Source organism: Ambystoma mexicanum, chromosome 5p (genome assembly GCF_040938575.1).
Source record: "Ambystoma mexicanum isolate Mex_15411 chromosome 5p, UKY_AmexF1_1, whole genome shotgun sequence".
NCBI lineage: Eukaryota > Metazoa > Chordata > Amphibia > Caudata > Ambystomatidae > Ambystoma > Ambystoma mexicanum.
In genome coordinates, this window is record NC_090930.1 from 743,497,476 (window position 1) to 743,519,535 (window position 22,060).

General features: G+C 42.4%; 9 non-coding genes across 9 annotated transcripts; 5 read left to right on the plus strand and 4 right to left on the minus strand.

The window, feature by feature from the left end:
• Positions 1-127: 127 nt before the first annotated feature.
• On the plus strand, positions 128-199 carry TRNAQ-UUG (transfer RNA glutamine (anticodon UUG)). The gene has a single exon. It is a non-coding gene; the product is annotated as a tRNA-Gln (tRNA).
• A 10,272-nt stretch (positions 200-10,471) lies between these two features.
• Positions 10,472-10,543, plus strand: TRNAQ-UUG (transfer RNA glutamine (anticodon UUG)). The gene has a single exon. It is a non-coding gene; the product is annotated as a tRNA-Gln (tRNA).
• Positions 10,544-11,456: 913 nt separating this feature from the next.
• On the minus strand, positions 11,457-11,528 carry TRNAQ-CUG (transfer RNA glutamine (anticodon CUG)). Its single transcript has one exon. It is a non-coding gene; the product is annotated as a tRNA-Gln (tRNA).
• A 2,358-nt stretch (positions 11,529-13,886) lies between these two features.
• On the plus strand, positions 13,887-13,958 carry TRNAQ-UUG (transfer RNA glutamine (anticodon UUG)). The gene has a single exon. It is a non-coding gene; the product is annotated as a tRNA-Gln (tRNA).
• A 909-nt stretch (positions 13,959-14,867) lies between these two features.
• On the minus strand, positions 14,868-14,939 carry TRNAQ-CUG (transfer RNA glutamine (anticodon CUG)). The gene has a single exon. It is a non-coding gene; the product is annotated as a tRNA-Gln (tRNA).
• A 1,240-nt stretch (positions 14,940-16,179) lies between these two features.
• On the minus strand, positions 16,180-16,251 carry TRNAQ-CUG (transfer RNA glutamine (anticodon CUG)). Its single transcript has one exon. It is a non-coding gene; the product is annotated as a tRNA-Gln (tRNA).
• A 2,342-nt stretch (positions 16,252-18,593) lies between these two features.
• TRNAQ-UUG (transfer RNA glutamine (anticodon UUG)) lies at positions 18,594-18,665 on the plus strand. Its single transcript has one exon. It is a non-coding gene; the product is annotated as a tRNA-Gln (tRNA).
• Positions 18,666-19,584: 919 nt separating this feature from the next.
• TRNAQ-CUG (transfer RNA glutamine (anticodon CUG)) lies at positions 19,585-19,656 on the minus strand. Its single transcript has one exon. It is a non-coding gene; the product is annotated as a tRNA-Gln (tRNA).
• Positions 19,657-19,915: 259 nt separating this feature from the next.
• Positions 19,916-19,987, plus strand: TRNAQ-UUG (transfer RNA glutamine (anticodon UUG)). The gene has a single exon. It is a non-coding gene; the product is annotated as a tRNA-Gln (tRNA).
• Positions 19,988-22,060: the final 2,073 nt, after the last annotated feature.

Sequence of the window (22,060 nt, forward strand, 5' to 3'; positions counted from 1 at the left end):
CAACGTCAATCGACAACATTGCTGTGTTTGTATGATATCAGTCAATTGGGACTATGAATCTGTAAAAATTGTAAATGTGCTCTATATTGCCATTTCTGATTCAACGCTCTCAGGTGCATCTCGCAAGGGTTCCATGGTGTAATGGTTAGCACTTTGGACTTTGAATCCAACGATCCGAGTTCAAGTCTCGGTGGAACCATTATCTTGCTCTTACACTCCATTTTCTAATTTCTCAAATTACAATTCAACAGAGTTAAAGGATAGTTCCGGGACTTTTTTTTTATTGTCCCTACGGTTCGGCCATGTGTTTTTAAGCATAAATCGGTAGATCGTAGAAAACTTTCCTATGGACCTTACCCGACTTTTCGTCCATTAACGCACTCGAAATCAGCCGCCATTTTGTGATAATCCTATCATTTCCCCCCATCGACCTGGCTCACCTGCTTTTGCGGCACTAAATCAAATCCCCCGCCCCTGAGCCTGACATCAGCAGACGCGTACCACCCATTTCCCAACGCCAAAGCACGTTTCGTGTCAACAATCGCTGCGCCTCAGCTAATGAAGTGTCGCCATGGAAATGGCAGGACGCCTCTTTCCTCAATAAGTATAAACACACCGTTTCACAACACACAGCAGCAGATTTTCGATTCCATTCCTCTCTCTGTGTTACTTTGAGTATTCTGTGACTCGTTTCTGTGCTCTGGTCAGCTACCTTCGCCGCTTCTAGGCCTTGTGAACACCTGTACCATCTCTGTAAATTATTTTACTTTCTTTACCACACAATGGCTACAATAATGCCGTATATGTACGAGCCCGAGTACACCGAGGAGGAACTACTGGAAAGGCAAGCACGCGAAAACGATGGGGATTCGGACGGCAGTTGGGAGGACCAGTCAACGGATGAAGAGCCTGGACCATGTCGCATGGACGGCGTCTCCACCTGGTGCACGTGCAATCGGTGCGAGCTAATGCCAACTGAGGAGGAGAACTGCTGCTGCCGTGAAAATTCTTAGCCTACATTTCGGAAGGCGAGCCAAGTCCGCAATGCATCACCGAGCTGCCAGAGTTCAGGGAAGCCTGCCTCTCACGGACCGTGTTAAGGATGATGATGGTGCTTATGCACGAACTTCGCGGCACTGTTTGTCCGCGTAATCCGAGTAACGAGTAAGTATACTCTGGTTGTGATGTCAGTGATTAAAGTTTTGTCATTTTAATACAGTTTGCATCTTTCTTTTTCACAGGTGGTACAGGCTGGTGGCCTATCGTTGCTTCACTTGGTGGCTTCACGGGAGGCTCGGACACAGCATTCGGAGAGTAATACCTGCCTGTGCGGTACTTGCCATTAGACAACATTTCCCCAGCGACAGTGGACAATACCGCAGATTTTCCCTGTATGTGCTGCAACCGGAACTTTACAATGTGTAATGTTTATTATTTATGTTCAATTGAAATTAAGATCTAAAATAAAACCCAACATATATTTTAACAATGGTTGTTTTGATTTTTTAAATGAATCTAGTGTGTCTCCATTGAATAGTCTTCCTGTGCCTTGTCTTGTCACACCACATGTCTCCGGCCAGCATCCTCCCTCACGCTGGCCGCCCACCTTCAATCCACATAAGTGTATCTCCATTCACGAGTCTTCCTGTGTCTTGTCTGCACGACCACCGCCCCAATCCACCCCCCGCCCTATCAAAGGCAGTTCGCACCGGGGTACTTGCGCTGGCAAGTGGAGCTGTCAGGGAGCGATAAAGGCCAAGAGGTGCCAAAGACCATGTGCACTTCAAAGTGGTCTATAGAGCATGGGTTGTTGTTCCCATTGTCTACCTCCAGACCCCGTGTCTCCTGCCAAGCATCCCCCCTCACGCTGGCCGCCCACCTTCAATCCACATAAGTGTGTCTCCATTCACGAGTCTTCCTGTGTCTTGTCTGCACGACCACTGCCCCAATCCACCCCCCGCCCTATCAAAGGCAGTTCTCACCGGGGTACTTGCGCTGGCAAGTGGAGCTGTCAGGTCGCGATAAAGGCCAAGAGGTGCCAAAGACCATGTGCACTTCAAAGTGGTCTATAGAGCATGGCTTGTTGTTCCCATTGTCTACCTCCAGACCCCGTGTCTCCTGCCAAGCATCCCCCCTCACGCTGGCCGCCCACCTTCAATCCACATAAGTGTGTCTCCATTCACGAGTCTTCCTGTGTCTTGTCTGCACGACCACCGCCCCAATCCACCCCCCGCCCTATCAAAGGCAGTTCGCACCGGGGTACTTGCGCTGGCAAGTGGAGCTGTCAGGGAGCGATAAAGGCCAAGAGGTGCCAAAGACCATGTGCACTTCAAAGTGGTCTATAGAGCATGGGTTGTTGTTCCCATTGTCTACCTCCAGACCCCGTGTCTCCTGCCAAGCATCCCCCCTCACGCTGGCCGCCCACCTTCAATCCACATAAGTGTGTCTCCATTCACGAGTCTTCCTGTGTCTTGTCTGCATGACCACCGCCCCAATCCACCCCCCGCCCTATCAAAGGCAGTTCGCACCGGGGTACTTGCGCTGGCAAGTGGAGCTGTCAGGGAGCGATAAAGGCCAAGAGGTGCCAAAGATCATGTGCACTTCAAAGTGGTCTATAGAGCATGGGTTGTTGTTCCCATTGTCTACCTCCAGACCCCGTGTCTCCTGCCAAGCATCCCCCCTCACGCTGGACGCCCCCCTGCAAACCGCATAATGGCACGACATATACACGTCATTCATTCACAAACACACCCCTATTTCGAATTCTTTATAACCCACTTCATATTTCTAATGGGAACTTCTTTGCGCTTTGCTAGTCAACCCGTGAAGGTGCTGGTTATCTGCTCTTCGTCTCTGTGAACTTCCGTGACCACTTCGAGCAAACTCATCAGTTTGCAACCTGTGAACTGCTCCCTGTTCTACGACAAGAAACTACTCTGATCCCTGCATCTAACTGTTTGTTCGTCAAGGTAAGGCCATGTACCATAATCATTTTGCGTCCAATTTTTTAATTTATATCTATTTGCTAGTAGTCATCAAATTGCATCCATGTTTACTTTTCGTTCAAGACAGTACATGCAAGGAACTAGTCACATGTTCTGAGTTTAGTCAAATTATTTTTCTATTTTTTTAAAGTTATTCAAATACTTATCCGCATGTGAATAACGTGTATAGTTCCAAGAACCAAAACGAACCTTGCATTGGACCTTTTATGTGTCATTTAATTTTTTAACACATTGGTATTCATTGAGAATTGTTGATCTTTACTTTTCAGAACTTTCCACAATGCCTGCCTGTTGCATTGGCGGTTGCCCTTCGAAGACCCATAATAAATCTGAAGGTACTATAATGCATGTTTTCCCTAAGACAATAGATCAGATAAGGGAATGGGTCCGATATTGCGGATATCCACCATCTGAGCTTGAAAGTAGAGTCCTAGAAGTCTTTGCGGACAAGAGGGGTGATCGATACCGCATCTGCAGCAGGCACTTTAGCTCAGACATGTACTCCACATCATTGCTAATAAAGAAGAAAACACCGCGAGCGACGCGAAGATTGCTCTCAACCGCTATTCCCACTCTATTCGTCCACATCCCTCCACTGGTGAGTCAAGTTTACGAATTTAGCTCTCGGCCTTGCGGTAGTGTGTAGCATTAGCTAACAATAATTTCCCATTTATGTATCCACTCAATATGCAGGTGGAAGATTCTCCATCCGTGTCGTTATTGCAGTCATCAGCCACTTCAAGCGCCTATCGGGTAATCTTACTTAGCTATTCTGCCACTGACTTGTTTTAGGCATGTAAATCAATAGTTTTAATTTATCGTGTAATTATTTTACCTAATGGTACACCCTAGTACTCGTCCTCTAGTCTTTGTTTTCAGTTATAATTATTGTTATCCAAAATAATGCAAGTACTGTCTTTCAGGGAGATGCTGGGGAGTCCAACGCATTGACGACAACCGTTGATGTCACTCAGATGCTCGAGGTACGTTTCCGGACAGTTCCATCGATGGAGATCATCAGATCTTGCATTCTTGTAGCGTGATTGTTACACACAATGTTTCTTTCGTTTTTAGCCATTGATATGTCCATGTCGTCGCCCTCCTATGTGTCTTCTTTTTTCATTATTGTGTTCATTACTAATGAAAGTCCTATGTTTCAGGGAGTCGATGGAGCATTAGTCCAAGAAGAAGGGGGAGCATGCAGTTACGGGTCGGCGCAACAGCTTGCAGAAGTGTGCACCGCAGTTACAGCGTCCCTTGATGTTCTTATGAATTTCGAGGTATGGATACTGACAGTTCGATCAAGCGAGATCATATGACGTGATTACATCCGCTATACTTCCTTCTTTATTAACGCAAGTACTATGTTTCAGGGAGATGACGGAGCTTCTTCTACAAGAACATCACCCCTAGTAGTTGATGCAGATATCTGGGTGGTGACACTTCCAACGATCGAGCAAATCGAATCATATTTAGATATCCATTATTTATTTTAGACAACTGATCATTTGTGCAGGTCTATTTAGATGAGCCGTTGACGCCTGCACAAAGTTTATGTTCTTTTTAACAAAATAGAAAACCATACTAATGCAATTACTGTGTTTCAGGGAGTTGCTGAAGCGTCATCTTCAATAATATCATCAATGGAAGTCTATGCGGAGCCCGAGGTATGGATCTTGACAGTTCCATCTAACTAGATCAACAATGCGTGGATAATTGTCGTTTGAATGTTCTACACAATGCGTTCATTCGTGTTTTGCTATTGAGATGTACGTGGGTATTGGTCCCCAAGTACATTTTGTGTTTTCAATATTATTATACATACTAATGAAAGTTCTATGTTTCAGGGAGTCGATGGAGCGTCAGTGCCTGATGGATGTGCTTATCATGAAAATATAGTCGTTGCAGCGCAAGAGGAAGTGGAGACATGCACACACGAGTCGGAGCAACAGCGTCCAGATGTTGAAGTTCGAGGCAAGAAAGTTTCAAAGAAAAGAAAGCAAAAGAAGGTTAGTGTCCTGGTCACTATATTATGTTGTTTTTCACTGTTAATAGTTCAATACTGTAAGTTGTGTTTAAACTGAACATCCCTTTTCCAATCTGTCCTCTAGTTGCGAGTGGGTGTACGAACTAGATCTACACAGACAGTGAAGCGAACGAGAGATGTTGCTTGTCAAACCTTTTGGCAGGGACTTGAGACTGGAGATGCATCGTGCCAATGGGAAGAATATGAAGTGATTGACAATGGAGCTATACCACCACCAGCCATTGATAGTGAATGTCCTCCTGGTAGTTCGGATGCAGTCGGAGATCAATTCACAGAATCCACACCCGCAAAAACTAAGACCGCGAGAAAGTTGAAGAAATTGTTTTATTCTCCCATCGCCGGAGAAGGAACAGATGTTGCAATGGAAGAGAATGAAATGGACGACAATGAAACACCATCAATATCACTGAACATAGCGGAAGACGATATCAGAGATTGTACCTTTCATGTGAGTGACATGTGCTCAACGTTACAGGCCGAACCAGCTGGGATGCAGAGTGACAGTATAAGGAAAGAGGCCAAATTCATTGTATTCGATAGTTGTTTGATTGATATTATTATTATGCTGAAATGTGGGCATTCGGTTGGTGGGGAAGTATGTGGGGAGCCATTGATTAATGTGACTCGTGCAATTCGAGGCACTAACCTTAAAATACATGCCACCTGTACACAATATCATCCGTTCTCATGGTCTGCACAACCCATGCTGGGGCAACTGCCAGCAGGCAATCTACTTTGTGCAGCTGCCGCACTTTTTAGTGGTTCAAGTTTTAAAAAGTTAGAGTATTTCTTTCAGTTTGTGGGAATCCATTTCATTGCGAAAACTCAGTTCTACAAATACCAAACCGATTATCTATTTCCAGCCATTAGCGAAGCTTGGAGAATGGAAAAAATGTCTATTGAAAGTACATTCGCGGGAAAACGGTTCAGGCTAGCCGGTGATGGACAGTGCGACAGCCCAGGATTTTCAGCCAAGTACTGCACCTACCACTTTCAGGACATGGAAAGTAAGAAAATTGTGAGTTCGGTGGTCGTGCAGGTGTCACAAAGTACATCCTCAGTGGCCATGGAGAAAGTTGGCTTTGTAGCATCATTGCAAGAACTACAATCGCGGGGAACGGTGATCGACCTGATAGCCACGGACAGACACGTTTCAATTGCCAAGACAATGAGAGAAGAGTACAAAAATATAAATCACCAATTTAACGTATGGCATCTTGCAAAAACAATCAATAAAAAAATATCGGCTGCAGGTAAAAAAAAAGATATGCAAGGTATTTCACAGTGGTCCAAGTCAATCAGCAACCATCTTTGGTGGAGCTCAAAAACATGTGAAGGGTCGTTGGAAATTCTACTGGAAAAATGGCGGTCAGTAATGCTACACTGTAGCAACGTTCACCGCTGGAACACAAACCAACATTTCCACAATTGTGAACATGGCCATTTGTCCACAGAGGAGGCACGGAAGAAGAAGTGGTTGATTCCTTCATCACCCACTCACAAAGCCATTGAAAAGATTGTATTTGATAAAACTATAACAAGAGATTTGAGGGGACTCACGGAATTCTGCCACACAGGAGATTTGGAGGTGTTCCACAATATGTGCCTAAAGTACAGGCCAAAACGATTGCATTTTGGCATGGAGGGCATGATAAATCGGACTCTTCTAGCGGTCTTGGCACATAACCATAATGTTGGCCGTCAACAAAGTAGGACGACCAGAACTTTAGGGACGCTTCGCTACAATAAGGCCTTCACTAAAAGAAGTTAACAATGGGTAATCAAACCAGTGTTTGAGGATATGCAATATGAATTTATTGAGAGACTTATAGTTGATGTCCTAGATAGGCACATACACGGAGTTGTGAACGAACCTGTGCAGGGGACAACTGCATTGCCACCCAACATTGCCTCTGTTCCATGTCCACCTAAAGCAGAGCTCATTGAGAAATACACATCACGGTTTAAATGATTGTAATTTGATTGTCTGTTCTCTCGAGTCTCCTCATGTTGCAGGCCCATTGAATATGTGTATCTATGCAATGTGTAAATAAAAGTGATTGCTCAGTGTACATGCAATGTGTCTCTCCACCCTTGCCCCTCCCTTCACCGTGCAGTAGTGCGAACCACCCGGGTGTCACCTGTGACTTTGCTCTCGAGTCTCCTCATGTCGCAGGCCCATTGAATATGTGTATCTATGTAATGTGTAAATAAAAGTGATTGCTCAGTGTACATGCAATGTGTCTCTCCACCCTTGCCCCTCCCTTCACCGTGCAGTAGTGCGAACCACCCGGGTGTCACCTGTGACTTTGCTCTCGAGTCTCCTCATGTCGCAGGCCCATTGAATATGTGTATCTATGTAATGTGTAAATAAAAGTGATTGCTCAGTGTACATGCAATGTGTCTCTCCACCCTTGTTCATTTGCGCATTAAATTCAACCAAACAGTATTATAAATCATTTTTCAAAAAATATAGAATGTCTCCGTATTTATGGTTCTCTGGGGCTGCAAAGCACGCAGACAAAATGCAAAGATGGAGTGTAAATTTCAAGTCCTGTGAGATGGCCTTGCACTGAATGTAGCTAACTAGGAATGTGTGCTCGTTCAAAGTGAAGGTCAGCTGCTTTGATTTTTTGCTCGGGTGCCGAAATGGCCCACGACTCAGTAAAAGGTTCTATTGTTATTTGACCTTGACAGGCCGGGACCATCCCGAAAGACTTCTTTTTGGGGGTGTGGTGCAATAACGTAAGAAACGATAATGAATAAAATTTCAGAAACGATAGCCATTTAATGTTCGTTCATTAGAAGAAATAACGTCGGCATAGAAGGAGTGGTATTTCGGGGCTGCCCTACGCACAGACACAATGGAAAATGCAAATATAATGTAAGTAACTCTTTAGATGAGTTTATACCGCAATTTAATTACTATACAGTAGCTTTAAAGACGGGTTAAGTTGTACTTGTTCGTTCTATGTGGCATATTGTTTTGTACCGCGCACTTCTTGAGGAGAACCATCTCCTTTTACGGAAGCACCTCAAAACCTTCCTCTTTGCTTCTGCTTTCTCTCTCCCTCTCCCCTGCTACAACTGGTCCACTGTCTTTACAGCTGGCCCTAATTATTTATTATTTTATGCTACTTACCTTGTACTCCACTTCCCCCCTCCCCTTCCCCTTGCACTTTTACCTTCCCCCTACCACTGCACTTGCGTATAGGCGCGTTGCAAATGCCATATTATATCATATCAGTGACGAAGTGGTCCACTGGCGCTCAGGCGGCTCTGAAAAAGGCAGAGGAGAGGGGGTGGGTTACTGGAAATGACGTATAATACCCAGTTGCACTGTCCTAGCTATGAAATAATTTCCCGACCTAATATATAAAATTAATAATTTTAATAAAGATCTGATGGTGAGACTAATTTCATTTTTTATGTTTTTAAAACAGGTACATCCTTCATTATTGTCTGTGTCACGAGTACCAGACACCGGCGGATGGATTCTACAACCGCCAGTTGCTTCTCCGCGTGAACAACGTTACCACCCTGACCATTTTATGGGACGATCGCCAAGTACAAGTATGCCCTTACGCGGTACTAACGGCTAGATGCAACATAAATACCGTTGTGGTGGCCTAGTGCCTCGTTGTTGGAACAGCCATGGGATTATCAGTGCGACCGAAGAGCTTATTTTATCGTAAACCAACACCCTGTGTACTGCACACGAACATTGCTTGCCTCAAGACAAACTATTTTGGATCGAGAGCAAAGAAAAATGCAAATCGCTGAATATTCTCTAAACATTTGATGTCCAATAAATGTACTTTACCAAATGTACCGTGTTGCTGTTTCATTTTAAAGTACAGTTTCATATTCCGAATTGTGGCACGCTGTGTTGTGAGCTGATCTGTGTTGGTTTCCGGGTTCTGTGTGGAGTCGCGTAGAAGAAGCCTGGGCGCGTTTGCCAACGCGGCACAGTCACGTCACGGATAGAGGCGGGGAATATGAATGTTTTGATAAAGTCTGTTTCAGGGGCGGGGATATGATTTAGTGCCGCAAACGCAGGTGAGCCAGGTCGATGGGGGGAAATGATAGGATTATCACAAAATGGCGGCTGATTTCGAGTGCGTTAATGGACGAAAAGTCGGGTAAGGTCCATAGGAAAGTTTTCTACGATCTACCGATTTATGCTTAAAAACACATGGCCGAACCGTAGGGACAATAAAAAAAAAGTCCCGGAACTATCCTTTAATATTCATAAGTTCAGTCGACTCAGGTAGCCGTTTTCACACTCTCTCTCTCTCTGCACGACATTACATTTAAATGCACTTTGGTGCCTGATACCAATACAGTGATGCAACTACATATCGTTAATATACAATCCCTAAGGTCAATCAGAGTGGGCACCCAGATATCTCTCAGAAACATTTTCTACAGATGAATAATGTCCAACCTTAACTCTATGAAAAGAAAAATGTACACACTATGTGCAGTAGATTCTCTGCTCACTGGAACATGCAGAAACAACATTGATGTGAAAAGATTGGAAAAAGCCCTATTTTATTAACATTAAAAAATGTTATACAATTATTTTGGTGAATCATATTCACTTTCACAATCATTCCTATGTTTCAAGCAATTTGATGGTCTTATTAAATGTGTAAAAAATGTAATTCTTTGAGCTGACAAACTGTATGGAGAGCAAACTTTTTATAACTTACAAGAGTTATGAGTTCTAGAAAGTAGTGCATTTACTGATCAAGTGCCCTTGTTTAAATGTACTTACTTTATTTGGATCACACCTTTCTCGAAAGAAGAAATAAACTCTAAATTATCAGGAAACAATTCAACTGATTTTAGGGGCCTCCTGGGCTTTGAATGCAAATCGCTGAGATCAAAAGCCAGTTTAATAGCCATTATACCTTGGAGCTTTGGAGATATGAGAGTGGGCAGTTTCTTTGTGGCAAAAGAGAGTCATCCCCAGAAACTATTAATATTCTTTGGTCAAAGAAGACTGCCATCAAAGTGGGCTGTAAAGCAAAGCTATTGCTGTTGTATCTATCTGCAAATGAAAGGCAACTCTAAAAGAGAAGCAGCCCCAAGGTCGCACTGAACTCGGATCGCTGGATTCAGAGTCCAGAGTGCTAACCATTACACCATGGAACCTACATAATCAGTAGCATGATGCACTTCATTCTGGCAAAACAGAGCACATCAGAGAAAATATGTAATATTCCTATATCATTAGACTCCAGAGGAAGAATTTGATCCAAATGAGGCATGAAGCCAATACTTTGCGATTGCACAGCATCCAACAGCAACAGTGCTGCTTCGATATAATATCAGTAAACGCTTACTATAGGTCAGTAAAAATCTTGACTGTGCCCTATATTCTCATTGCCTTTATGAAGCTCTGCTCAACAAAGCTTCCATGGTGTAATGGTTAGCACTTTGGACTTTGAATCCAGCGATCCGAGTTCAAGTCTCGGTGGAACCTCTCTCTTGCTCTAACACACTTTGTCTCCTTTTTGTCTTAAATTATAGGCCAAAGATAGTAATATTCATAAGGTTAGTGGTGTAGGGTATTCATTTTCGCTCTCACTCTCTGGCATAACTTTTCATAAAAATCCACTTTTGTGCCTAGCACCTTAACCTTTATGCATTTTTTTTAAATGTATGAACAGTGAGGTCATTCTGAGTCGATGGGCAGATCTGCATCGGAAACATACATAAAAGATTTGAAATGTTCAAACTTAACTCAATGTTAAGAAACATGCTCAATCTGTGACCCAATGGATTCTCTTTTTACTTGAAGATGCAGCAACAACATTAATAATACCATTTTGGGAAAAGCAGCTCTATTGTATCGCCATTCTCTTTCAAAATTGTTAAAGGGTTAATCCTATGAAAAGCGACCATATTCAGAATCAATGATATTAATCAAGCGTCTTAACAGTCTTTACATGTTTGTAAAATGAAGGTATCAGTTTGAGATGAAAAATAGAACGAAGAACACACTTTTCTTAATTCACAAAAGGCCTGAGGTGTATAAATACTGTTTTTACCGACCAAGGGCCCATTCGTGAATGCACTTACTTTAGTTGGATCATACCTTTCTTCAAAGAAGACATCCACAATAAACGATAAGGGAAAGCTTCGACTGATAGTAAGCTCTTACAGAGATTTGAATGCAAATTATTGGATTCAACCTCCAGGGTGCTACCATTACACCATGGGTCTTTCACACCACAGAAAGTGGTGGGTTTCATTGTGGCTAAAGAGCGTCATCCATGGAAAATCTTTCTTTTTTCAAATGCACCCAGGGAATAATGCTATGAAAGTGGGCGACACAGCAGCGTCATTGCTATTAAAACAAGACACTGAGAGGAAAACAAACACAGTAATTCCCAAGGTCCCACCGAGATTTGAACTCGGATCGCTGGATTCAGAGTCCAGAGTGCTAACCATTACACCATGGAACCTACATACTTAGCGACATGATGAACGTCATTGCAGCAAAAAAGAGCCTTTTAGAGAATGTATGCAATATTCTTTTATCTTATGCCTCCAGAGGAAGAATCCTATCTAAATGAGCTGTAAAGCAAAGAGTTTGCTATTGCGCAACAACCAACTAAACAGTTCCACATTTGCATAATATCCGTGGGCTAGGAATATGAGTTTGTTAAAATGATGCATGAGATCTCGATTCTCATTTCTGTTACAACTCTGTCAGGTTGCACCAGCAAGGGGCCCATGGTGTAATGGTTAGCAAAGAACATTACTGAAGGGCCCCTCGGCCAGCCAGAAAGCCAAAATGGAGAGAACGGGCATGAACTGGTTGTGAATGAGCTTCAAAATGCGTTCACAGGTAATTGAACTGGTGATCTCCTCAGTTTATTCACCTGGAACTCCTGTCAATAGCAGCAGTTGGCAGCTGGGTTGCCAGACATTTCGTCGAAAAAAATTTGTCGACAGGACATTTGGTCGAAACCATTTGGTCGAAAACCAAATGGTCAAATTGCTTTTGTTTTTTATTTTCACTTTTTTTTTTTTGAGGGGGGAGGTTGGGGGGGTCCCCCCAACCCCCTTTTTTTCTAAAAACCCCTTTTTTTCCCCAAACTACAACCTAAAAAAAATATATATAAATAAATAAAAAAATCGACCATTTGGCTTTCGACCAAATTACATCGACCAAATGTCTTTCGACGAAATGTCCGGACAGCGGCAGCTGGTCTGTGTCAGTAATGGCAATTTGATTTTGCCATTTTCACAACTCCCTAATAAATGAACAAAATGTTCCATTTGTAGGCACAGTTACATGCTATGGTATGTATACCATGCTTAATAACCACCATAGGAGGTTCAGAGCACCATCCGCATTCTTACGTACAAAACATGTAAGGAAATAATCAGATCTTTTGCTCTGCAGGAGTCAGGCTTCTTTAAAGCCTGACACAGCGGCAGAGTGCCATTGTAAACTGAGGCATGAAGAAACCATGCCCAAGAACCCAGGCAGGTTAAACCCTTCCACTCATGCCCCTAGGCCCCGAACGGCCAGGTTCTATAGACAGGGCAGCTGGCATGGATTATGGACACTTTTAACATAGGGTGGTTTTTCAACCTTATCTCCTCTGGGAGCAAAGCGCTGGACAGGGTTTCCTGTACGTTTTTGAGGTTCGCAGGGATCTATGTGTGGATGTTTCTTGGTGTGAAAAGCATGACACCTTTTGGGGTGACACCAGGCTCTTCTGGGAGTTAATTTGCATAATCTCTACTTTCTATTTTATGTGACATGGGCTGCAGTTACATTGTTCTGTTAATAGAGGGCAACACACAGGTCATAGTTCCAAACAGGGGTGCACGGTCTGCTTGCTAGCTTACATTTACAGTTCTATTTGGGATTCACCAACTTTTCATAAACTGAGTACTCTTCCGGAGTATATCTAACTTATGTAGGTGTTTTGGGGGTGTTACGTGCCTTTGTATGACTGCTGCAAACCACTTGATATTAGACATTGATTGGAAACGACATAAAAAATCCTGACACATATTGTAAGCGGACATAAAATGACCTATATTAGCTAATATAAGTAAACAGACATCACTCCCCCCTCCCCACAAAAAGGGATGTATGCGTACACAAAAAATAAAAATGAAAAACAAGCAACTACTGCAGTTAAAATCTAAAAATGTAAATTCAGTTACATGATCATGACTCGGAAGGGGAAGTTAAAAAGTAAAAAAACACAACGTAGGAGAGAGGTTAGCTTTACATGCCATGAGGGAGGAAGAGGTCTTCCAAGCACTGTTGTGTATGTTGGTCAATCCCTCTGAAACGCAAAAGGAATGTGCACATAGAAATCAAAGCAGAGTCATCCAGAGAGACTATTTAATTCTTTTTTTTTCAAATTCTCGAACGGAAGCTGCTATCAAATTGAACTATTCATCACAGCCACTGCTAGGAAATCTATGTGCATAAAATGACAATACACCCAAAGGAAAACAAAATATAGCTATAACATGTCGGATTACTAAATTCAGAGTCCAGCCTACTAACCATTAGACCATGGAACCTAAATACTTACGCAAATGCTGAACTTCATTATGCCAAAACAGAGGCAGTCAGAAACAATATTTAATATTGCTTAATCATATGCCTCAAGAGGAAGAATTTGATCTACATGATCTATAAAGCACAGAGATTGCTATAGCACAACGTCAATCGACAACATTGCTGTGTTTGTATGATATCAGTCAATTGGGACTATGAATCTGTAAAAATTGTAAATGTGCTCTATATTGCCATTTCTGATTCAACGCTCTCAGGTGCATCTCGCAAGGGTTCCATGGTGTAATGGTTAGCACTTTGGACTTTGAATCCAACGATCCAAGTTCAAGTCTCGGTGGAACCATTATCTTGCTCTTACACTCCATTTTCTAATTTCTCAAATTACAATTCAACAGAGTTAATATTCAGAAGTTCAGTCGACTCAGGTAGCCGTTTTCACACTCTCTCTCTCTCTCTGCACGACATTACATTTAAATGCACTTTGGTGCCTGATACCAATACAGTGATGCAACTACATATCGTTAATGTACAATCCCTAAGGTCAATCAGAGTGGGCACACAGATATCTCTCAGAAACATTTTCCACAGATGAATAATGTCCAACCTTAACTCTATGAAAAGAAAAATGTACACACTATGTGCAGTAGATTCTCTGCTCACTGGAACATGCAGAAACAACATTGACGTGAAAAGATTGGAAAAAGCCCTATTTTATTAACATTAAAAAATGTTATACAATTATTTTGGTGAATCATATTCACTTTCACAATCATTCCTATGTTTCAAGCAATTTGATGGTCTTTTTAAATGTGTAAAAAATGTAATTCTTTGAGCTGACAAACTGTATGGAGAGCAAACTTTTTATAACTTACAAGAGTTATGAGTTCTAGAAAGTAGTGCATTTACTGATCAAGTGCCCTTGTTTAAATGTACTTACTTTATTTGGATCACACCTTTCTGGAAAGAAGAAATAAACTCTAAGTTATCAGGAAACAATTCAACTGATTTTAGGGGCCTCCTGGGCTTTGAATGCAAATCGCTGAGATCAAAAGCCAGTTTAATAGCCATTATACCTTGGAGCTTTGGAGATATGAGAGTGGGCAGTTTCTTTGTGGCAAAAGAGAGTCATCCCCAGAAACTATTAATATTCTTTGGTCAATGAAGACTGCCATCAAAGTGGGCTGTAAAGCAAAGCTATTGCTGTTATATCTATCTGCAAATGAAAGGCAACTCTAAAAGAGAAGTAGCCCCAAGGTCCCACCGAGATTTGAACTCGGATCGCTGGATTCAGAGTCCAGAGTGCTAACCATTACACCATGGAAGCTACATAATCAGTAGCATGATGCACTTCATTCTGGCAAAACAGAGCACATCAGAGACAATATGTAATATTCCTATATCATTAGACTCCAGAGGAAGAATTTGATCCAAATGAGGCATGAAGCCAATACTTTGCGATTGCACAGCATCCAACAGAAACAGTGCTGCTTCGATATAATATCAGTAAACGCTTACTATAGGTCAGTAAAAATCTTGACTGTGCCCTATATTCTCATTGCCTTTATGAAGCTCTGCTCAACAAGGGATCCATGGTGTAATGGTTAGCACTTTGGACTTTGAATCCAGCGAACCCGAAGTCTCGGTGGAACCTCTCTCTTGCTCTAACACACTTTGTCTCCTTTTTGTCTTAAATTATAGGCCAAAGATAGTAATATTCATAAGGTTAGTGGTGTAGGGTATTCATTTTCGCTCTCACTCTCTGGCATAACTTTTCATAAAAATCCACTTTTGTGCCTAGCACCTTAACCTTTATGCATTTTTTTTAAATGTATGAACAGTGAGGTCATTCTGAGTCGATGGGCAGATCTGCATCGGAAACATACATAAAAGATTTGAAATTTTCAAACTTAACTCAATGTTAAGAAACATGCTCAATCTGTGACCCAATGGATTCTCCTTTTACTTGAAGATGCAGCAACAACATTAATAATACCATTTTGGGAAAAGCAGCTCTATTGTATCGCCATTCTCTTTCAAAATTGTTAAAGGGTTAATCCTATGAAAAGCGACCATATTCAGAATCAATTATATTAATCAAGCGTCTTAACAGTCTTTACATGTTTGTAAAATGAAGGTATCAGTTTGAGATGAAAAATAGAACGAAGAACACACTTTTCTTAATTCACAAAAGGCCTGAGGTGTATAAATACTGTTTGTACCGACCAAGGGCCCATTCGTGAATGTACTTACTTTAGTTGGATCATACCTTTCTTCAAAGAAGACATCCACAATAAACGATAAGGGAAAGGTTCGACTGATGGTAAGCTCTTACAGAGATTTGAATGCAAATTATTGGATTCAACCTCCAGGGTGCTACCATTACACCATGGGTCTTTCACACCACAGAAAGTGGTGGGTTTCATTGTGGCTAAAGAGCGTCATCCATGGAAAATCTTTCTTTTTTCAAATGCACCCAGGGAATAATGCTATGAAAGTGGGCAACACAGCAGCGTCATTGCTATTAAAACAAGACACTGAGAGGAAAACAAACACAGTAATTCCCAAGGTCCCACCGAGATTTCAACTCGGATCGCTGGATTCAGAGTCCAGAGTGCTAACCATTACACCATGGAACCTACATACTTAGTGACATGATGAACGTCATTGCAGCAAAAAAAGAGCCTTTTAGAGAATGTATGCAATATTCTTTTATCTTATGCCTCCAGAGGAAGAATCCTATCCAAATGAGCTGTAAAGCAAAGAGTTTGCTATTGCGCAACAACCAACTAAACAGTTCCACATTTGCATAATATCCGTGGGCTAGGAATATGAGTTTGTTAAAATGATGCATGAGATCTCGATTCTCATTTCTGTTACAACTCTGTCAGGTTGCACCAGCAAGGGGCCCATGGTGTAATGGTTAGCAAAGAACATTACTGAAGGGCCCCTTGGCCAGCCAGAAAGCCAAAATGGAGAGAACGGGCATGAACTGGTTGTGAATGAGCTTCAAAATGTGTTCACAGGTAATTGAACTGGAATCTCCTCAGTTTATTCACCTGGAACTCCTGTCAATAGCAACAGTCGGCAGCTGGGTTGCCAGACATTTTGTCGAAAAAAATTTGTCGACAGGACATTTGGTCGAAACCATTTGGTCGAAAACCAAATGGTCGAATTGCTTTTGTTTTTTATTTTCACTTTTTTTTTGGGGGGAGGGGGTTTGGGGGGGTCCCCCCAACCCCCTTTTTTTCTAAAAACCCCTTTTTTTCCCTAAACTACAACCTAAAATATATATATATAAATAAATAAAAAAATCGACCATTTGGCTTTCGACCAAATTACGTCGACCAAATGTCCGGACAGCGGCAGCTGGTCTGTGTCAGTAATGGCAATTTGATTTTGCCATTTTCACAACTCCCTAATAAATGAACAAAATGTTCCATTTGTAGGCACAGTTACATGCTATGGTATGTATACCATGCTTAATAACCACCATAGGAGGTTCAGAGCACCATCCGCATTCTTACGTACAAAACATGTAAGGAAATAATCAGATCTTTTGCTCTGCAGGAGTCAGGCTTCTTTAAAGCCTGACAAAGCGGCAGAGTGCCATTGTAAACTGAGGCATGATGAAACCATGCCCAAGAACCCAGGCAGGTTAAACCCTTCCACTCATGCCCCTAGGCCACGAACGGCCAGGTTCTAAAGACAGGGCAGCTGGCATGGATTATGGACACTTTTAACATAGGGTGGTTTTTCAACCTTATCTCCTCTGGGAGAAAAGCGCTGGACAGGGTTTCCTGTACGTTTTTGAGGTTCGCAGGGATCTATATGTGGATGTTTCTTGGTGTGAAAAGCATGACACCTTTTGGGGTGACACCAGGCTCTTCTGGGAGTTAATTTGCATAATCTCTACTTTCTATTTTATGTGACATGGGCTGCAGTTACATTGTTCTGTTAATAGAGGGCAACACACAGGTCATAGTTCCAAACAGGGGTGCACGGTCTGCTTGCTAGCTTACATTTACAGTTCTATTTGGGATTCACCGCCTTTTCATAAACTGAGTACTCTTCCGGAGTATTTCTAACTTATGTAGGTGTTTTGGGGGTGTTACGTGCCTTTGTATGACTGCTGCAAACCACTTGATATTAGACATTGATTGGAAACGACATAAAAAATCCTGACACATATTGTAAGCGGACATAAAATGACCTATATTAGCTAATATAAGTAAACCGACATCACTCCCCCCTCCCCACAAAAAGGGATGTATGCGTACACAAAAAATAAAAATGAAAAACAAGCAACTACTGCAGTTAAAATCTAAAAATGTAAATTCAGTTACATGATCATGACTCGGAAGGGGAAGTTAAAAAGTAAAAAAACACAAGGTAGGAGAGAGGTTAGCTTTACATGCCATGAGGGAGGAAGAGGTCTTCCAAGCACTGTTGTGTATGTTGGTCAATCCCTCTGAAACGCAAAAGGAATGTGCACATAGAAATCAAAGCAGAGTCATCCAGAGAGACTATTTAATTATTTTTTTTTCAAATTCTCGAAAGGAAGCTGCTATCAAATTGAACTATTCATCACAGCCACTGCTAGGAAATCTATGTGCATAAAATGACAATACACCCAAAGGAAAACAAAATATAGCTATAACATGTCGGATTACTAAATTCAGAGTCCAGCCTACTAACCATTAGACCATGGAACCTAAATACTTACGCAAATGCTGAACTTCATTATGCCAAAACAGAGGCAGTCAGAAACAATATTTAATATTGCTTAATCATATGCCTCAAGAGGAAGAATTTGATCTACATGATCTATAAAGCACAGAGATTGCTATAGCACAACGTCAATCGACAACATTGCTGTGTTTGTATGATATCAGTCAATTGGGACTATGAATCTGTAAAAATTGTAAATGTGCTCTATATTGCCATTTCTGATTCAACGCTCTCAGGTGTATCTCGCAAGGGTTCCATGGTGTAATGGTTAGCACTTTGGACTTTGAATCCAACGATCCGAGTTCAAGTCTCGGTGGAACCATTATCTTGCTCTTACACTCCATTTTCTAATTTCTGAAATTACAATTCAACAGAGTTAATATTCAGAAGTTCAGTCGACTCAGGTAGCCGTTTTCACACTCTCTCTCTCTCTCTCTCTCTCTCTCTGCACGACATTACATTTAAATGCACTTTGGTGCCTGATACCAATACAGTGATGCAACTACATATCGTTAATGTACAATCCCTAAGGTCAATCAGAGTGGGCACCCAGATATCTCTCAGAAACATTTTCCACAGATGAATAATGTCCAACCTTAACTCTATGAAAAGAAAAATGTACACACTATGTGCAGTAGATTCTCTGCTCACTGGAACATGCAGAAACAACATTGATGTGAAAAGATTGGAAAAAGCCCTATTTTATTAACATTAAAAAATGTTATACAATTATTTTGGTGAATCATATTCACTTTCACAATCATTCCTATGTTTCAAGCAATTTGATGGTCTTATTAAATGTGTAAAAAATGTAATTCTTTGAGCTGACAAACTGTATGGAGAGCAAACTTTTTATAACTTACAAGAGTTATGAGTTCTAGAAAGTAGTGCATTTACTGATCAAGTGCCCTTGTTTAAATGTACTTACTTTATTTGGATCACACCTTTCTGAAAGAAGAAATAAACTCTAAATTATCAGGAAACAATTCAACTGATTTTAGGGGTCTCCTGGGCTTTGAATGCAAATCGCTGAGATCAAAAGCCAGTTTAATAGCCATTATACCTTGGAGCTTTGGAGATATGAGAGTGGGCAGTTTCTTTGTGGCAAAAGAGAGTCATCCCCAGAAACTATTAATATTCTTTAGTCAAAGAAGACTGCCATCAAAGTGGGCTGTAAAGCAAAGCTATTGCTGTTATATCTATCTGCAAATGAAAGGAACTCTAAAAGAGAAGCAGCCCCAAGGTCCCACCGAGATTTGAACTCGGGTCGCTGGATTCAGAGTCCAGAGTGCTAACCATTACACCATGGAACCTACGTAATCAGTAGCATGATGCACTTCATTCTGGCAAAACAGAGCACATCAGAGAAAATATGTAATATTCCTATATCATTAGACTCCAGAGGAAGAATTTGATCCAAATGAGGCATGAAGCCAATACTTTGCGATTGCACAGCATCCAACAGCAACAGTGCTGCTTCGATATAATATCAGTAAACGCTTACTATAGGTCAGTAAAAATCTTGACTGTGCCCTATATTCTCAATGCCTTTATGAAGCTCTGCTCAACAAGGGTTCCATGGTGTAATGGATAGCACTTTGGACTTTGAATCCAGCGATCCGAGTTCAAGTCTCGGTGGAACCTCTCTCTTGCTCTAACACACTTTTGTCGGGGGGAAATTCTGCCGGGGTCGGCTGGGCCGTCCGCGGACCTCCGGGCAGGGAGGCCCCAACTCCTCCCGTGTGTCACAAAAATGAGTATGAGACGCACACAAGAAGCAAGGTGGTTCTGCTGTTTATTATACAAACGGCAGGGATGGGTCAAGGAGCGTACGCGTCCGTCCTGACACACACACAATCGTGGGGCTCGCAGGCCCTTTTTACCGTGGTATGACGCGCTACTTGCGTCACCTTGAAAAGTTTATCAAAAAACCTATCTCCACTCTGGATTGGTTACTCGAGTGGTAGGGTTAGTATAGCATACATATAGAGAAGAATATCAATGGCTGAGGGTCAGTCAGGTGGTATACCTGGGTTGTCCCTGCAATTAGATACATGAGAATTGTTACATGAAGACCCCTGAGGATTGGTCAATTTTAATGACGTCAGTGATAAGAGCCCCATGTTCTGATTGGTGCGGTCGCGAGCCTCCCAGCCTGGGACCATCGCCGTTCCCAGCTCGCGGTGTACCTGTCATATGCAACAATGTTTCACTATGGGTACGTGCAGACAATGCGAGGACTTATTCATGGGCTGGAAGGCCGACTACTCCCACTGTCGCAGATGTCCATTGAGTCCTTTATGTGTATCTGCTTGTGTCTCGTAACGTGGGATCCAGGCGCCTCCATTCTCCTAGCCTTGGCATCCGTTCAGGTTTGGCTTGGTTGCGTGAGGCGGGACCGTGTTTGAGGCCGAATTCTGCACAATTAATATTGTTTTTTCCACTGTGTGCCTTGTTTAATTTGCAGGTGCAACCTTGTCGTTGGTGTGCGGCGTGCGAGATTTGCAACATTGTGGCTTGGCTGTCTGCCTTTCGCCGGGCTCATTCTGCAGGATCAGCAACCGGACTCTTGTTCATTTTAATGTTCATGGAAGCTCTTGCTTGCGGCCTACTTAAATCAGGCGCATAACTGGAACCGTTGAGTGCACAGGCGCTTTAGGTTATAAGGTTTATGTGAAGCGTAAGCAAGCCATTTAGATCAAGTTCATCGTGCGTCTTGCGTTTCTGCATCTTAAAGCCTATGTGAAAAATAATAAAGATGCACGTCCGTGGATGTGTCCGTCACCTATGTCATAGCGCTGAGTATATTCTTCGTGTAGGTTGGTGTAGGAGTGTCCAGTGTGCATAGTCGTATAGGTGTGACCGTTGGCTAGGTCGGCATGGCATCTCTAACGATGTGTTGGTTTAGTCGAGTTGATCCATGTTGCATGTGTCGGCCTGGGTGGGGCGGGCTGCTGGGCAGGTAGTGCAGGTAGGTGGGCACATCCGTAGGTTCCTGTACCAAGGTATTTGGTCGTCTGGTAGATGGGCAAACTCATCTCGTGGCGGGTGCCTAGGCCGTGATCCTCTAGGCCAAGCGCGAGAGGGGGTTGGCGGGAGTCTGTTGTTCCATTCTCCCACTTCAGTCCCGCCTCTGGTCGACTTGTCGACCACAAACATATCCTATTCTCTGTCTCCTCTCACTCTCCATATTTTAGTTATTCCTCCCAAATGTCCGTAGTGGTTGACATGGTCTTCAAATGACCAATCCATGTATGCACAGGTCCCTCCAGGAGTACAGTATACCCATTTCCCTATGTAGCTCCTTGGGTTTTCGAGCTTCACAGATGGTGGGTCCAGGTGGTTCGTTGTGATTTGGTTACGCAGTCTCTCTCTCTCTTGTATTATCATGCCTGTGTGTTGACCGTCATCTGCTGGCATCAAGGGGTGCATACCGGCCATTTCAATCATTTCATCTGTGGTGCGTGCCTTCCGGGCTTTCCAAAATCTTATTATGATCAATGTAGCTCCAGCCAAAATCGTACATCCAACTATAATTTTCAGTCCATCTGACAGCCAAGATGGCATCCATGACCATAATATTGAAAACCAACTTCCATCCTTTGTTACACCTTTACTTTCATCCATCATTTTGGAGTGCATCTGGGCCAATTGTGAAACTGCTTCTGTCAATGTACCGTTGTCAGCATCGTTGGCAGGGATGAATGTACAGCATGA